At 39.6% G+C, this 18,890-nt stretch overlaps 2 pseudogenes; both read left to right on the plus strand.

The window, feature by feature from the left end:
* Nucleotides 1-5,361: 5,361 nt before the first annotated feature.
* Nucleotides 5,362-7,064, plus strand: LOC106008296 (eukaryotic initiation factor 4A-II pseudogene; annotated as a pseudogene).
* A 5,834-nt stretch (nt 7,065-12,898) lies between these two features.
* On the plus strand, nt 12,899-18,673 carry LOC101717310 (serine/threonine-protein phosphatase 2A 56 kDa regulatory subunit delta isoform pseudogene; annotated as a pseudogene).
* The last annotated feature ends 217 nt before the right edge of the window (nt 18,674-18,890 follow it).

Genomic DNA, 18,890 nt, shown 5'->3' on the forward strand with positions numbered 1-18,890 from the left:
AAAGCAACAAAATCTACTGGTGTTTTTTTTCAAATAATCAATTATTTGTTTAAATCATTTTAATCCTTATTTACACTTTTAGTTTTTCACACCAGAGAAACTATTCGGTATTTACACATGTGTGTCCTATTTATTTCACTTAAGAGTATTGCCTCAATATTCATCCATTTAGCTATAAATGTCTCTAGTTTGTCGTTCATTATGGCTGAATAGTATTCCATTTTATTAAAAACCCCACATCTTCTTTATCCACTTTCTAGTTGATGGGCACTTGGGCTGTTTCCAAGTTTTAGCTATTACAAACTGTGCCACTATAAACATGGGTACACATATATCACTGTGGTATGATTCTTTTAATTCTTTTGAGAAGATACCCAGCAGGGGAATAGCTGGGTCAAATGGGACCTCTAGTCCTAGTTCTTTGAGGTATCTCCATACTGATTTCCACAGTGGTTGCACCAGTCTGCACTCCACCAACAACGGAGAAGGGTTTCTTTCTTCCCACATCCCCGCCAGCATTTGTTATTGGTTTATTTCTTGATAGCAGCCATTCTTTCTAGGGTGAGGTGGAATCTCAGTGTTGTTTTCATCTGCATCTCTCAAATGACCAGTGATGTTGAACATGTTTTCATATGTTTATTTGATGCTTTTACTTCTTTTTCTGAGAAATGTCTGTTCATTTCAGATGTCCATTTTTGGATTAGGTCTTTAAATTTGGGGGGTCTGATTTTTTAAAGTTGTTTATATATTCTAGATAGTAGTCCTTTGTCTGAAGTACAGCTGTTAAAATTTTTTTCCCACATTGTAGGTTGTCTCTTAACTCTGTTGGTGGTTTCCCTTGCAGTGCAGAAGCTTTTTAATAAGATGAGATCCCAGTTGTTGATTCTTTCTGCTAGTTCCCATGCTACTGAGGTTTTGTTCATAAAGTCTTCTCCTATGCCAATGTCTTCAAGAGTTCAACCTAACTTATCTTCCAGCAAGTTTAGTGTTTCTGTTTTAACATTTAGATCTTTAATCCACTTCAGTCTTGGTTTAGTGCATGATAGATACGGGTCTAGTTTTAATCTTTGACAGATTGAAATCCAGTTTTTCCAACACCATTTATTAAAGAGGCTATCTTTCCTCCAGTGAGGGTGATTGGCTCCTTTGTCAAAGATGAGGTGGCTGAGTGTATCTGGAGCTGTTTCTGCATCTTCTAATCTATTCCACTGATCCTCAGGTTTGTTTCTTTGCCAGTACCATGCTGTTTTTACCACAGTAGCTTTGTAGTATAGTTTCAAGTTGGGGATTGTGATACCCCCTGCCATGTCTCTGTTGCTTCTGGTTCCAAATGAATTTTTGGATTGTTTTCTCTAGTTCTGTGAAATATATTGTTGGCATTTCAATCAGCATTGCATTAAATCTATATAACAATTTTGGAAGTATGGCCATTTTCACTATATTGGTTCTTCCTACCCAGGAACAAAGGATGTCTTTCCATTTTCTTATATCCTCTTCAATCTCTTTTTTCAGAGTGCTGTAGTTTTTAGTGTAGAGTTCTTTTGCTTCCTTTGTTAGATTGATTCCTAGATAATTCATTTTTTTGGATGCTATTGTAAAAGGAATTGTTTCCCTAATTTCTCTCTCAGTGAGTCTGTTAAAATCTACTGTTTTTCATGCTAAGGCAGCCATGAAGAAGGCACAGGTCTGAAGAGCTGATTTTGAAATCAGCACATTTGTCATTGTTTCAACTCTAATTTAGGAGTGTATTAGGCTTTGCTTGTATAGGACACTGGTTGTCACCAGGTGTCATGCCATAGGGTGTTAGGGTTTGCGTTGCTGCCAGATGCTGGGTGTGATGATTTTCTTAGTGGAGGGGGAATAACATGAGCAGAACCCACATTGTTCCAATGCACTGCTGTATCTCTACCTATGTTCTGCAAGGCCACCTTGAACAATGCCGGAGCCATGTGCACATAGGACAAGAAATGTCATGTAGCCTGCAGCACAAGTCACCATGTCATGGGCCAGTGAACCGCAGCCTCAGGAAGCAGTCAGTAGTTCAGGCCCTTAGGCATGGCTATGTTGGCTGTGTGCTGTGACCTAGTAATTACTTCCCTGTTCTTCTTTGTTTTACCTATGGATAGAATCTCAATAAGGAAGAAACCCAAGGCACATGAAGAAACATTTTGCTGTGAGGGAGATGCCATGAATACTTTGTCTGTACCAAAGGAAACATGGTGACTTCACTTGAGTATGTAACTATTCTAGAAGAATTGATGAAAGCCAGTGAGAACAATAAACTATTATTTTAGCAACTAACTCTAAATTGCCTGTGTTTATTTATAATAATACAAAAGAGACATCTCATTAATATTCCCTAAAGAGGGAAGGTCTAGAATAAAAATATCAAGTTTACTTTTAGAAAAAAAAGATTAACATATTAAATTTTGTATAAGTGAGTATATCTATTTCTTTCTCAAAAAGTAATAGTTTTTGGTGCTTTATGTTGTTTTTTTAATCTCAAAGCTGATTAACTTTATTAAAAATGGATTTATAAATTTTTATTTTAAAATCTTGTGGCTTTCTTTGGGAATTTCAAAATCTGGATGCACCTATAGAAGCATGAGCATAAACTGTCATGCTAGCTGTGTGACCAAGAATCCCTGACGGTGACACGTGAGCCAAGTGAAATCACCAGATGTCATTCCATGGGTCGGTCTAGTTTCCATATGATTTGAAATAAACCCGAATGCCCACCTGTTATAGTTAACAACAATAGCAACAGACACTGCTAACATGTCTCTAGCATGAGCTAGGTGCCAAGCACGCCGACTACCTTAGCACCTTCAATCATCACAGCAGTGTGGAAGTGGATTATTAACAGTCTCATTTTCTTCAGATAAGGAAACTTGCCTGAGATCACATGGGTGATAACAGCAGAGTGAGGATTCAAGCTCAGTCTGGGTAGCTTCAGGATCTGTGTACTACGTAGAGATATCAGGTTCTGCTTGGTCCATCAGCCCAGTTAGCATTAGGTGGAGGGTCACTAAATCACACAGTGGCCAAACACTGCCAGCTGTCTGTTTTTGTATAGTCTGTGAGCCCAGAGCCACCTTTACATCTTTAAGGAGTTAAGAAAAAAATTGAAAGAAATATACTGCTTTGTGACATGGAAACGAACACGCTTGTTTATATAACATTTAAGTGTTATTAATTGTCCAGGAAGTTTTATTGGAACACAAACCTCTCACTCATAGACAGATTCTCTAGGGCTGCTTTCTTGTTCTCTGGTGGAACTGAGTAGCTGCAACAGACACCACCTGGCTTGTAAAATCTGAAATATTTATGACCTATCTCTTCCCAGAAAAGCTTGCCAGCCCCTTGAGGTCACCACTGAGTCACTACAGAGGACAAGTAAGAGTCACATAAGGCTTCAGAATGGGTCAGGTAAAAAATGTGGACCCCAAGTTGGTCTCAATTTCAGATATAGCTAAAGAAATGACCAGTTTGGGGGCCACGACTATCCACAGCATCATTTAGTTCCAGGCTGTTGTAAAAGGGTTTACATTTAGGCAATTCGTTCTAACTAGGACACTGCAATTCCAAAGTCCTTGGTGGCAGCATGTTAATGACAAGGACTAGAAATGACAAGTTGGGAGGGGACAAAATGGCGAAGAGATGACTTCATTTAATGATCTCAAACACTTTACAAATGCAATTTTTATTGCAAACCTGCTTTCAAATGGGAGGAAATAATCCACGAAGATCATTCCTTCCAGATGGTGTTTTGAAGACAGGATAGTGTTTTCTGGAAAATGTAAGACCTCCAAATAAATTACTGAAACATAATTAAAAATTTAAAAACCACTTCCAAAATGGGCAAAAGAATTTCATGATTATATTTTATCTAAGTGCAATCAAATGTCAGTAAATTGCACTTGTTGAAAATAAAAACAAACTGGCTCTAAAAAATAAAGATTACACAATTTTTTGAATGAAGTTAACTATTTTCAGATATAAATTATATTCTAAAATTAAGAATTTACCAAATATTGCCTTAAAGACACTCAATTCAGGAATAGCTATGTATGCCTGTCTTTGAAGCCAGAATGAATATTTTAAGTACTTACTATCAAATAACACTTACATTATTATTTTGCAAAATTTCCATTAAATTAAGTAGTTCAGCAGAGAGACACTTAATGCTAAATGATACCAAATTCAGATTTGGACTTCTCTGCTTTTTAAAGTAGTTTTCAACAACCAGTCCTTCAGCTACCACAGAAAGGAAATGAATGACCTGTTTCAGGAAATGTCTATGAAGATCCAGGTGACTCTGAATTTTCCAGACCAGAACTGAGACATCCAGAATAGCAAATAAAGCAAGAGAGTACATGTTCCACCCTGCACAGCAGCATTTAACAATTCCTTCCCTTTTAGCGCCAAGTTCTCCACTAGATCCTGAAGATACAAAGATGACAAGACACAGTTACACTCATGGCTTGTACATGTGACTATAATGTATCTTCTATATTTCTATTTTCAGAGGAGATTTTTTTCACTTCTCTGATTACTTTGTCACACCTGGTCATGTGAGTCACCCAATGGAGAGCCCTACATTCACAGGAGAATGTTCAGGGCATCATTCCACACATCCTTTTGGGTCTCCTAAAGAGATGTGTATCCTGCTGACATGACAGCATGTAGATCACCATCTATTGCCTCTGTAAGACTATATAACAAGACAGAGGAGGTGAGCCAATCCCAGCGCCCAGGAAGAGGCTCCCCGGCCACAATTCCACTGCTCCCAGGGCAGAGGAGGTGAGCCACGTGGGCACTAGCAGCAACCCCCCCAACCATGGAAATGAGAAGACACATAAACAAGTCTCAAAAACAGACTTCCAGATCACCTAAAGCAACCCCAAAGGGAAACGAGATGGAACAATCTGATACTCAAACACCTGGACTCCCTCAACTGGCAACAAAAGAGGATCTGGAAAAAATGAAATCAGAAATAATTTCTCGGATAACAACAGAGATTGTGCCCATAGTGCAAGACATGATTAATAAATCTACAGATTAAAAATAAATAGAGGAGCTGAGGAACACAATGGAATCCCAACATAGAAAACAAATGGAATCCATAAAACAAATGCAACCAGATTTCCAGGAGATTAAAAACTGAATTGAAAGCTTACACAGCAGAATAAGCCAATGTGAGGACACAATTTCAGATATAGAAGATAAGATTACAATTAGTGACCAGGAAAAGAAAAATTTCTTTAAAATTGTAAGGAACCATAAGAAATCAATCCAGCAGCTGCTAGACGATCCAAAGAAGAATAACATAAGTCTGATCAGAGTCTATAAACAGGAGAGAGTGCAGATGACATAAAAAAAGCTGTTCACAGAAGTGATGGCAGAAAATTTCCCAAGTAGGGGAAAAGAACTAGACATACAGATAAATGAGGCATATAGGACTGCAACTAGCCGTGATCAAAAAAAATCTACACATGGGCATATAATAGTTAGGATTCCAGAAACCAACAGAAGAACAAAATTCTACAAGCAGTTAGAGAAAAAAAAACAAATCACATAAAAAGGAAAGCCCATCAGAACCACAACAGACTTCTCAACACAAACCATCAAGGCAAGAAGCTTTTCAGTCGGGCATGGAGTGGTTCTTTGGATCATGTCTGGTGGTTCTGCGGATTATAAAAGAGAACATGGAGGCCCAGAGGGAATGAACCCTGATGATGTCATTGAGAGCAACTGGAGTAAGATTGTTGATAACTTTGATGATATGAGTTTAAAGGAGTCTCTTCTTTGGAGCATCTATGCTTATGGTTTTGAGAAGCCTTCTGCTATTCATCAAAGAGCTATTATTCCTTGTATTAAAGATCCAAAAGGTAATTCTGGCACTTAGAGGCTATATGGGAGCAACTTGTCATGCCTGCATTGTTGGAACAAATGTTCAAGATGAAGTGCAAAAACTGCAGGCTAAAGCACCACATATTGTTGTTGGTGCACCAAGGAGAGTGCTTGATATGTTAAACAGAAGATACCTTTCTCCAAAATGGATCAAAATGTTTATTTTGGATGAAGCAGATGAAATGTTGAGCTGAGGGTTTAAGGATCAAATCTATGAGATTTTCCAAAAACTAAATACAAGTATTCAGGTTGTGTTGCTTTCTGCCACAATGCCAAGTGATGTGTTGGAAATGATCACAAAAATTTATGAGAGATCCAATTCGAATTCTGGTGAAGAAAGAATAATTGACCCTTGAAGGAATCAAACAGTTTTACATTAATATTGAAAGAGAGGAATGGAAGTTGGATACATTTTGTGATTTGTATGAGACTCTCACCATTACGCAGGCTGTTATTTTTCTCAATACAAGGTGCAAGGTGGACTGGCTCACTGAGAAAATGCATGCCAGGGACTTCACAGTGTCTGCTCTGCATGGTGACATGGATCAGAAGGAGAGAGATGTTATCATGAGGGAATTCCAATCAGGATTAAGCTGAGTTCTGATCACTGCTGACTTGTTGGCTCATGGGATTGATGTGCAACAAGTGTCTTTGGTTATAAACTATGATCTACCTACCAACCATGAAAACTATATTCACAGAATTGGCAGAGGGGGTCAATTTGGGAGGAAAGGTGTAGCTATAAACTTTGTTACTGAAGAAGACAAGAGAATTCTTCATGACACTGAGACTTTCTACAATACTACAGTGGAGGAAATACCCATGAATGTGGCTGACCTTATTTAATTCCTGGGATGAGATAGTTTTGAATGCGGTGCTCGCTGTTGCTGAATAGGCAATCACAACATGCATTGTGCTTCTTTGGGAATTTAATTAAATTTTTTAAAAAAGGCAAGAAGGTCTCGGAGTGATATATTTTAAGCCCTAAAGGAAAACAACCTCCAACCCAGATTGATGTACCCTGCAAAACTATCTTTCAAAATTGATGGAGAAATAAGATACTTTCATGATAAAGAGCACCTTAGGAACTTCATGAATACCAAACCAGCACTCCAAAAATTTTAGACAATATCCTAGGAAAAGGCAATGAGGATCACAGCCCCAGGAAGGCCAGCAGAATGAATCCATTGGGTGTGACAAGAAATTAAACACAAATGGGGAGAATCTGACAAAAAGAAAAAGTCATGACAATGATATTTCAATACGTATCAGTTATAACCATCAATGTTAATGGTCTCAATTCACCAATCAAAAGAAATAGACTGGCAGAAGGGGTCAAGAAGCAAGATCAGTATTCAAAAGTTCTAACTGGTTCACACCTAAGCTGACATCTGTTCTTTTTAAACTTTAAACTTCATCTCCCTAATGAGTGTATAATACAATCTAGTTATTGTACTGATTAGTATTTTTCTGATTCTAGTGTTGCACACCTTTCCTTGTGCTGTACTGGCTATTTATCATCTTCTTGTCTCTACTTTTTAATTGTGTTGTCTAGTAATGAGCTGTAAGAGCTCTTTATATATTCTGGTCATAGGTTATATGTATTATAAATATGTTCTAGTTAAGGACTGCTTTTCCTTTTCTTAATGATGTCACTTAAAGCTCTAAATTTTGATGGAATCTCACTTATCAATTTTTTTCTTTTATACATCATGTTTTTTATATCCTAGGAAATTCTTGCCTACCCTAAATTCATGAACATTTTCGCTTATAATTTCTTCTTAAAAGTTTTATAGTTTTAGTCTTTCCTCTTTAGGTTCATCGATCCTTTCAAGTTTTCTTTATGTATAGAAATAAAGGGTGGAGGTTAATTTTTTACATACAGACAATAGGCATTCTAGTGCCATTTGCTGAAAACACTATCTTTTCCTCTGCTCTTGAGTTGAGTTTGTGTTCTATAAAATGTTCATGTTAAATAATCTTTCAAAGCTCAGTGGACCATATATGTGTGGTTCTTTTTCCATATTTTCTGTTTTATTACAATGATCTATATGTCTTTCCTTACGCCAACACTGCCTTGATCACTGTAGCTTTAAAGGAAGTCTTAAAATTAGGTAATAAGGGCTGGGGATTTAGCTCAGTGGTTCCTCCATCTGCCTCTCAAGCACAAGGTGCTGAGTTTGATTCCCGGTACCACAAAAAAAAGGTAATGTCTTCTAACATTGTTTTTCTTTTTCTTTTTACTTTTCTAGGTCCTTTGTACTCTTACATAACTTTTAAATTTCAATATCCAATTCTTCATTTATAGCAAGTGTACATAGACCTGAATTTTTATATATACCTTGTGTTTTCTAATCCTGCTAAATTCAAATACAAGTTCTAGGGGCTCCTAGAGATTTCTTAGTATGTTCTCTGTAGATGATGATTTCATCTACATACAAAGATTTTACTTATACCTTGCCAATCCTATGCTAATTCTTTCTTTTTATTGCCAGACTATTTTGGTTTGGGCCTCTGTTTCAAAGTTGAATGGACAGATGAGGAGTAAGCATATCTGCCCTTGTTCCCCACCTTAGGGAGAAAGCATTGTATCTTCTCCATTCATATAAGGCATTTCGCTGGAAGTATGGAGTACATGTCTTTAATCTGTTGAGAAGGTTCTGTTCTACTTCTAGTCTCCTGATAGCTTTTACCATGAACAGCTATAGAATTTAGTCCAATATTTTTTCTCCAACTATGGACAGGATCATATGGCTTTTTTACTTTCCTCTGTTTAAATGATGACTTTTGGGGGTGGATCTTCCAATGCTGAACCAACACTGCCATCCCTATAATCAAACCACTTTCTACATACTTCCAGTTGCTTCTATTATTTTTACCTAGTTTTAGTATTAGCACAATGTTGATTTCCTAAAATGAGGGGAGAAGTGTTCCTTCTTTTTTCTGCTTTAAATGTTTGATATAATTTATCAGTTAAAATGTATATGAGCCTGGTGTTGTCATATAGGTAGGTTTTCAAGCTAGGAATATACTTTTTTAATAGGTGCTATTCAAATTTTATATTTCCTCCAGAGTCAGTTTCATTAATTTGTCTTCCAAGGTACTTCTCAGAAGTTGTCAAATTTATTTCAAAAAAGATTTTTGTAATATGCTTTCTATATCCTTTTAAATTCTGTAAAATCTGTGCTAATGTCCTCTAAATTTTGATATGATAATTTAAAAATGTATAATTGATATTATATAATAGGAAGAAAAGGTATAAAGGATTAGGGGAAGTAGGAAGGGTAGAGGAAAGGAAAGAAAGAAAAAGAAAAAATATGAGAAAAGGAAAAAAATGGAAACAAAGTCTTTGCAAACAGGGAAGGGTTGAGGGAGTGAAGGGAGGGCAGGGGAAGGGGAAAAAAGTAAGAACCAAGATACTCCTGTAATGGTACAATACCCCAATGATGAATGTAACTGTATTTTAAACCTAAAATGTATGAATAAACTTAATGGAAAAAAAAAGACTACATAACAATCATAAAATTACAGCAGGTTGAGTGAAGTTCAGCCGGTCCCAGCACCCAGAAGGAAGCTCCTCGCCTCCATCCCAGGCTCCTAGGGCAGTGAAGCTCAGCCGGTCCCAGCACCCGGAAGGAAGCTCCCCCGCTGCCATCCCAAGCTCCTAGGGCAGAGAAGGTGAGCCACGTGGGCACCAGAAGCACCCCCACACTCCCTGGGGAAATGAGAAGACACATAAAAAAGCCTCAAAAACAGAGTTCCAGATCACCTATAACAACTCCAAAGGGAAACGAGATGGAGCACTCTGATACTCAACCACCTGGACTCTCTGAAATGGCAACAAAAGAGGATCTGGGAAAAATGAAATCAGAAATAATTGCTCAGATAACAGCAAAGATTTTGCTCATGGTGCAAGACATGATTAATAAATCTAGAGAGGACACACATAAAAAAATAGAGGATCTGAGGAACATGGTGGAATCCCAACATAGGAAACAAATGGAATCCATAAAACAGATACAAACAGATTTCCAAGAGATTAAAACTCCATTGAAAGTCTGTGCAGCAGAGTGAACCAATGTGAGGATAGAATTTCACATATAGAAGATAAGATTGCAATTAGTGAGGAGGAAAAGAAAAATTGCTTTAAAATTGTAAGGGAACATGAGAAATCAATCCAGTAGCTGCTAGATGATGCAAAGAAGAATAACATAAGACTGATTGGAGTCAATGAAGAAAGAGGAGAGAATGCAGATGACATAAAAAAACTCTTCACAGAAGTGATGGCAGTAAACTTCCCAAGGAGGAGAAAAGAACTTGACATACAGATAAGTGAGGCATATAGGACTCCAAATAGCCTTGATCAAAAAAAATCTACACATAGGCATATAATAGTTAGGATTCCAGAAATCCAACAGAAGAACAAAATTTTACAAGCAGTGAGAGTAAAGAAACAAATCACATACAAAGGAAAGACCATCAGAATCACAGCAGACTTCTCAATGCAAACCCTCAAGGTAAGAAGAGCTTGAAGTGATGTATTCCAAGCCCTAAAGAAAAACAGCCTCCAACCCAGATTGATGTACCCTCCAAAACTATCTTTCAAAATTGATGGAGAAATAAGATACTTTCATGACAAAGAGCACCTCAGGAACTTCATGAATACCAAACCAGCACTCCAAAAAACTTTAGACAATACCCTAGGAAAAGACAATGAGGATCACAACCCCAGGAAACCCAGCAGAATGAATCCATTGGGCATCACAAATTAAATGCAAAGGGGGAGAATCCAACAAAAAGAAAAAGTCATGACAAGGCTTTTAAACTTTTAACTTCATCTCCCTAATGAGTGTATAATTCAATCTTATTATTGTACTGATTAGTATTTTTCTGATTCTAGAATTGCACACCATTCCTTGTGCTATACTGGCTATTTATCATCTTCTTATGTCTACATTTTAATTGGGTTGTCTATTAATGAGCTCTAAGAATTCTTTGTATATTCTGCTCTTAGGTTATATGCATTGTAAATATGGTCTGTTTAAGAACTACTTTTCATTTTAATGATGTCATTTAAAGTTCTAAATTTTGATGGACTCTCATTTATCAATTTTTTTCTTTTATACATCATGTTTTTTGTATCTTAGGTAGTTCTTGCCTACCCTGAATTCATAAATATTCCCCCTTATAATTTCTTCTTAAAGTTTCATACTTTTAGGCTTTCTTATTTAGGTTCATAGATCCCTTCAAGTTATTTTCATGTATGGAAAAAAAGGGTTGAGGTTAATTTTTTATATACAGATACCAGGTGTTCTAGTGCCATTTGCTGAAAACACTATCTCTTCCTCGGCTCTTGAATTGACTTTATATTCTATAAAATGCTAATGTTCAATAATATTTCAAAACTCGGTGGACCATATATGTGTGGTTCTATTTCTAGATTCTCTGTTTTATTCCAATGATCTATATGTCTTTCCTTACACCAACACTGCCTTGATTACTGTAGCTTTAGAAGAAGTCTTAAAATTGGGTGGTAAACATCTTCCAACACTGTTTTTGTTTTTGTTTTTGGCTTTTCTGGGTCCTTTGTACTCCTACATAACTTTTAAATTTCAATATCCAGTTCTTCATTTATAGCAAGTATACACAGACCTGAATTTTTATATATACCTTGTGTTTTCTAATCCTGCTAAATTCAAGTACAAGTTCTAGGGGCTCCTAGAGATTTCTTAGTATTTTCTCTGTAGATGATCATTTCATCTACATTTAAAGATTTTGCTTCTGCCATGCCAATCCTATCCTAGTTGTGTCATTTGATTGCCAGACTATTTTGGTTTAGACCTATGTTTCTAATGGACAGATGAAGAGTAGGCATATATGCCCTTGTTCCCCACTTTAGGGAGAAAGCATTGTATCATCTCCATTCATAGAAGGAGCTTTTGTTGGAAGTATGGAGTACATGTCTTTGATCTGTTGAGAAGGTTCTGTTCTACTTCTAGTCTCCTGATAGCTTTTACCATGAACAGCTGTAGAATTTAGTCCAATACTCTTTCTTCAACTAGTGACAGGATCATATGGCTTTCTCCTTTCCTCTGTTAAAATGATTACTTTTGGGTGTGGATCTTCTAATGCTGAACCAACACTCCCATCCCTATAACAAAACCACTTTCTACATCCTGCCAGATCTGACTTCTAAGAGTTTGTTTTGTTAAACAGATTTCTATCTATGTTCATACTTTTTTCTTCTATTATCTTTATCCAGTTTTAGGATTAGCACAATATTGAGTTCCCAAAATGAGAGGAGAAGTGTTCCTTCTTTTTTCTGCTTTAATTGTTTGATATAATTTATCAGTTAAAATGTGTATGAGCCTGCTGTTGTCATATAGGTAGGTTTTCAAGCTAGGAGTATACTTTCTTTAATAGGTGCTATTCAAATTTTATATTTCCTCCAGAGTTAGTTTCATTAATTTGTTTTCCAAGTTACTTCTTAGAAGCTGTCAAATTTATTTCAAAAAAGATTTTTGTAATATGCTTTCTATATCCTTTTAATTCTGTAAAATCTGCGGTAATGTCTCCTAGATCTTGATATTGTAATTTTAAAAATGTATAACTGATACTGTGTAACAGGAAGAAAAGGTCTAAAAGAGCAGGGGAATTGGGAGGGGTAGGGGAAGGGAAAAAAGGGAAAGGAAAAAATATGAGAAGAGGAAAAAAATGGAAACAAGGTCTTCGCAAATAGGGACGGGTGGAGGGGGTGAAGGGAGGGCAAGGGAAGGGGAAAAAAATAAGAACCAAGATGCTCATGTGATGGTACAAGATCCCAATGATGAATGTAACTGTATTTTATACCTAAAATATACCAATAAAGCTAATAGGGCGGTGGAAGAATAAAGTATATTTACATGAAAAAAATAAAAATAATATAAAATTACAGCAGATTATAATGATACACAGTTATTCATCTCAGGAGTCTAGGAACACCGATATGGATCCCAGGGTGATGCTCACTCCAGAACATGATGTAGAGAACAGCAGGAAATGCAAAACTTCTTCGTGGGTCAAAGATAAATACAAACACCTACAAGCAAAGTGCTAAACTTCCTCTCCTGGCAATCAGAGCATGCCAGTAAGAATAACTAATACCAAGCCCCACTCATTTATGGTTGTAACTGCATAGGAGACCTAGCTTCTACATGAAGCAAACCTAGCCCAACTAATACCTATGCCAACTGGACTAAAGTGATCTAGATCAATTCCCTATAGAGATAAAATATAGTTTTCCCTTAACCCTCATATATTTGTAGATGGAAAAGAGTCCTGTATCAAATTAAAAAGAGAAAGACAAAGACAAATTAATAAGAGAAAAACAAGCAAGTTTATGGATATGTTCAGCACTCATCACTTGAGAGAAATGTCAATTAAAATGACCCAAAGGAGTGGCTTACAAGTCTGAATTATAGAGTATACCTAACAAAGAATGGTAACGAAGGGAGAAGAGACACAAAGAAAAGTCCCATAGGCTGCTGAAGGTGGGAAACTGGGGGAAGGTAAACCATAGGAAGATACTGATGGAGTCCAGTTTGCTCACACCTTCCTCTGGCTCCACCCTCCCTGAGCTGGTAAGGGTGGTCTGAGGAACAGTGAATTTGCATTCTGGTTTTTGGGCAGGAAAGGGTAGGGGACACAATACAAAGACTTTCTGTCTTTGTAAGTCTTTTCATGATTGAGAGCAATCAGACAGAAGGCAGAAAGCGCTCCTGAATCTTATGCATCTTCAGTTCAAACAATCCATCATATTTTGGGGAGAAATAGTGTAAGGAGTCAACAATTCCAAATCTTAGTGTGTAAACACTGATGATGTTGGAGAAATAGAGGCATCAGGGGACCACAGGGCTTTTGATGATAGGAATTGACTCTGCTGTCTTTTTTATTGTGGCAAATACATGAGATCTATGCTCCTACCAAAATTGTAAGTGTACAGTGCAATATTGTCAACTACAAGCACAATGTTGTACAACAACTCTAATTTTTCCATCTTGCATGACTATAGCATTGCCCCATTTCCCTTCCCTTTAGCCCCTGGTGACTACTATTCCTTTCTTTCTCTATAGTTTTTACTATTTCAGATACCTCCTATAAGTGGAATTATGCAGTATTTGCTTTTCTGTGCCTAGCTGATTTTATTAGCTTAATGTCTTCAAGTTTCATCCATGATGGAACATATAGCAGTGTTCCCTTCTTCTTAGTTCAATAGTATTTCATAGTGTATGTATACATCACATTTTCTTTATCTATTCATCCATTCATCCATTGATGGACATTTGGGTTATTTCTCTATTACCTGTTATGAGTAATGCTGCAATGGACACGGGAGAGCCAATATCTTTCTGAGCTCCTGATCCCAATTCTTTTGAATAAAAATCCAGAAGTAGAATGGTTGGCTCATATATTAGCTCCATTTTTAATTTTTAAAGGAAACTCTCTATGGTCTTCTATGATGGCTGTATCAATCTGTATTCCTACCAGTGCTGTGCAAATGTTCCAACTTCTCAACATCTTTACCCACACTTATTATTTTCTGTTTTTGGTCTTTTTATGACAGTTGTAACAGGTGATAGGTGATACTCTATTGTGATTTTTGATTTACAGTTCTCTGATGATTAGTGTTGTTGAGCATCTTTTTATAGACTGTACTTTCTTATCCACATAATGAATAGGTACTACATTGATTTTACATTATTGAAAAAGAGGATAGATCCTCTCAGCATATCCTCTTTTCTATACATCCTCTCTCTCAGGAGACCTGAACACGAAAGCAATTTACTGTTTAATGCTAGTTAAATACTTAACAACAACACAACAAAACTGACTATAGTACTTAACAGGAAAGTTCAAAAATTCATATTCATTCACCTAGGATAGAGTCTGCTTTTATATCAGGAGTTTTCTATCCACTAGCAGCAAAGTTAATCATTGGAATTTAGCCTCTCCTCCCTCTGAAAAGTCATAAAATGTGCTGACTTGAGCATTTCTCCATTATTGCAAAAAGAAATAAATGAAATCCACACTATGGGGAAGCAGTCATTCCATGCTTAAAATTTGATTTGTGCATGTAGATTGTGTGTCAAGTGTGATTTTGGACGTGTGAACATGTGTTACACAGCAGGAGAGTCTACAAACTTTGTGGGACCCAGAACAACATGAAAGGTGCTGATCCTTTGATTCAAAAATTACTAAGAATTTTAAGACAGCAATGCAGGGCAACAACCAAGCACTGGGCTTTCTGAATGGAGGGCCTGGTTGGATCCCCTTGAAGCTAAACTAGCACCTATATTTCCCCCCATGGTAAAAGGCAAACTTCCTTCTATTTTAGGCACCTGTTAAATATTAGAAAAATACTATAATCAGTCCTGGGCTCCCAAAGAACTGGCAGGAGTGGTAGGTGAGTCCCTTAAAACCTAATGGGGAAAGAGGAGCCATTTATTGAAATCATGTATTTTCTAGAAAATTCCAAGGGATCATCACTTAGTTCCAATACCCAGAGAATTCCTTCAAAGAATAAGGTTTTGCAGTCAGCCAGAACCAAACTACAGAGCAGATTTACCTACCTGCTTATTGTAATTAATTTTTTGACAATTATTGCAGGGAGAGAAGCATTAATAGAATTGGATAAGCACACAGAATCCCCAGTCAATATGAACAGAGTTCAGGGGAGACTTGGGGAAGACCCCAATCAAGGCTGGCCTCACCACACTGCATATACCTTAGCAACTTTAATGAATGAGATCAGGAAGGGAATTTCAGTCAACAGTGGGAAGTCATCTTTCCGCAGTGCTTGCAATTAGCAATGATTCTAAGAATTTCACATTATGAAGATGGATGTTTTGAGAAACCCAGCTCACCATTTAAGTAACCAGAGGAAGTCTCTTTTTCCTTGTAATACATAAAGTGAATCATTGGTCTTTTCCTCTATTATTGCTGTCACAGATTTATTTCTTCTAAAATTGCTTTTATTTATTTAAAAAAACATCACCAGGCATGCAGTCAGATCCTGAGTGATTTATTGATTCTGCAAATTACATTAATAGCATAATTAATAACTTTAATATAAAAACTATGGCAGTCAGATGGGCATGACATGTAATCAATGGGAACAAATCATTTTCTCTTAATGTTTAATGCTTCTCTAAAGAAGCGAATCTAAGAAAGCAGAAGAGTTAATCAATGAGAAGGCTGCATACATTGTCTCTTATCAGTAGATTGAAAACAAAGGTTTTCTTTATTGTGCAAATTGCAGCCAGTGAAAATCAATTTTTGTGCATAATGAGAAGGGGTGTGTTGGAGGACTCTAATGTTTATGTCATAAAATCTCAGAACCTAAAATCATCGCTTACCATGACTCTCAGTGACTGTCCAAATGCTCTGAAAATCAAGATTGACTTACTTCTTTCAAGAAATCAAGTCATATACAATAGGGAACCAAGAGAGCCTAACAGCCGTGACAGACCTGTCCCAGCTTTCTCCCGTGTCAGTTGAGTCCTCAGGGTTTCTGGAGATGGCCTGGCGGACGGGGAGCTAACTAGTGGCTTAGAGAAGGTGTGGTGTTTGCAGGCTCAGAGCTACTGTGGACTCAGACCCCCATCTCCTGTTTAAATTGGTCTGCTGAGGAGGGACGCCGAGCCAGCAGGCGGAGGGCGGCTGAGCAAAGCCGGAGGCGGAGCGGGCCGGGTCTGGACGGGCGAGACGCCCTACAAACTGAAGAAGGAAAAGGAGCCCCCCAAGCTTGCCAAAGGCCCAGCCAAGCCCAGCAGCTCGGGCAAGGATAGTGGAGGCGAGAACGCTGACACCAAGCGTCCCAGCAACAGCACCCCGACACAGCTCAGCAAAATCAAGGACTCAGGGGACCCCAGATCGGCAAGAAGAGCGACGGCAGAGCTCCTCCCGCTTCAACCTCAGCAAGAACAGGGAGCTAGGAAGCTCCTGCCCTGAAGGATGCGCCCACCCAGGAGCAGGAGGAGCGGTTTATCCAGAAGCTGCGCCAGGGCTGCGTTCTCTTGACTTTACGTCGGACCCACTCAGTGACCTCAAATTCCAGGAGGTGAGGCGGGCGGGACTGAAGGAGGTGGTGGGGTATGTCACCCACGGTCGTGACGTCGTCACGGAGGCCATCTACCCCGAGGCCGTCACTGTGTTTTCAGTGAGCCTCTCCCGAACGCTGCCACCTTCGTCGAATCCCACGGGGGCCGAGTTCGACCCGGAGGAGGACGAGCCCACACTAAAAGCCGCCTGGCCGCACCTCCAGCTCGGTTTTCTTGCTTTTCCTCGAGGCTCCTGATTTCCAGCCAAATATCGCCAAGAAGTACATCGACCGAAAGTTCGTCCTTTCTCTCCTGGATCTGTTTGACAGTGAAGACCCTCGAGAGCCCGACCTTCTCAAGACCATTCTACACCTCATCTATGGCAGATTCTTGGGGCTCTGGGCTTACATCCGCAGGCAGATCAACCACGTCCTCTACAGGTTCATCCAAGAGACAGAGCACCACAGCGGGATGGCTGAGCTCCTGGAGATGCTGGGCAGTACCTCCAATGGCTTTGCACTGCCCCTCGAGGGGGAGCACAAGATGTTCCTCATCCCTGTCCTGCTTCCCCTTCCCAAGGTCAAGTCACTGAGTGTGTACCACTGTCAGCTGGCATACGGTGTGGTCCAATTCTTGGAGAAGGACAGCAGTCTGACTGAGCCGGTGACTGTAGGACTTCTCAAGCTTTGCCCCAAGACCCATAGTCCCAAGGAGGTGATGTTCCTAAATGAGCTGGAGGAGATCCTGGACGTCATGGAGCCCTCGGAGTTCAGCAGGGTGATGGAGCCGCTCTTCCACCAGCTCGCCAAGTGTGTCTCCAGCCTGCACTTCCAGGCGGCAGAGCGCGCTCTCTATTACCGGAACCATGAGACCATCATGAACCCGATAAGTGACCATGCTGCCCCGCGTCCTCCCCATCATGTTCCTTGCACTCTACAGGAACTCCAAGAGCCACTGGAACAAGACAGTCCACGGACTCATCTACAATGCTCTGAAGCTGCTCATGGAAATGAATCAGAAGCTGTTCGATGACTGCACACAGCAGTGCAAGGCAGAGAAACAGAAGGGCCGGTTCCGAATGAAGGAAAGAGAAGAAATGTGGCAAAAGATCCAGGAGTTGGCTCAACTTAAGTATCCCATGTTCCGAGCACCTGCACCACTGCCTCCTGTGTACTCCACGGAGACAGAGACCCCCATGGCAGAAGACACCTAGCTTCTGAAGAGGACGGTGGAGACAGAGGCTGTGCAGATGCTAGAGGACATCAAGAAGAAGAAAGTACTGCTCAGGAGGAAGTCGGAACTGCCCCAGGATGTGGACACCATCAAGGCACTGGAGGCGCACAAGCGGGCAGAAGAGTTCCTGACTGCCAGCCAGGAGGCTCTCTAACTCCCTTCACCTCCCACAGGGCCACAGCCCACTCAACAACCCTGGACGCCGCCCCAGCCCTCCACCCTGCGCTCCCTCCGGCTGACTCGGGGCAAGACAGCACCTCCAGTTACCCTGGGGGATGCGGGCACTTGAAGCAGGGATACCCAGAGTGGGCCCGCTTCTTTCCAAAATGTGTTCATGCCTCCATGTGGCTACTACAGACAGGCTGAGCACCAGTCTCAGTGCTCGGACAACCTGGGGATGCCTGTGCCCCTCCTGACCCCATAGCTCCCAAGGCTGCTCTGAGAAACAAGAATACATACACTCCCCCCCCCATCCTCCTCTCAACTCTCCGCCTCTCTCTCCTGCAGAGGCGTGTAGGGAGCAGCAGGAGATTATTCTCACCAAAGTTAGGCAAGCTCCATTGGCCCCTGGAGTGAGAAGCAGGAGGGTGCAGACTCCCAGCAGCACAGACAGGCCCCCAGCCCCCACAGTGTGCAGGCTGATGGGGCTGAATTATCCCCCCACCA

This window comes from Heterocephalus glaber, unplaced genomic scaffold (genome assembly GCF_053883595.1).
Source record: "Heterocephalus glaber isolate CG9 unplaced genomic scaffold, H.glaber_assembly_v1.0 deba00001577, whole genome shotgun sequence".
Taxonomy (NCBI): Eukaryota; Metazoa; Chordata; class Mammalia; order Rodentia; family Bathyergidae; genus Heterocephalus; species Heterocephalus glaber.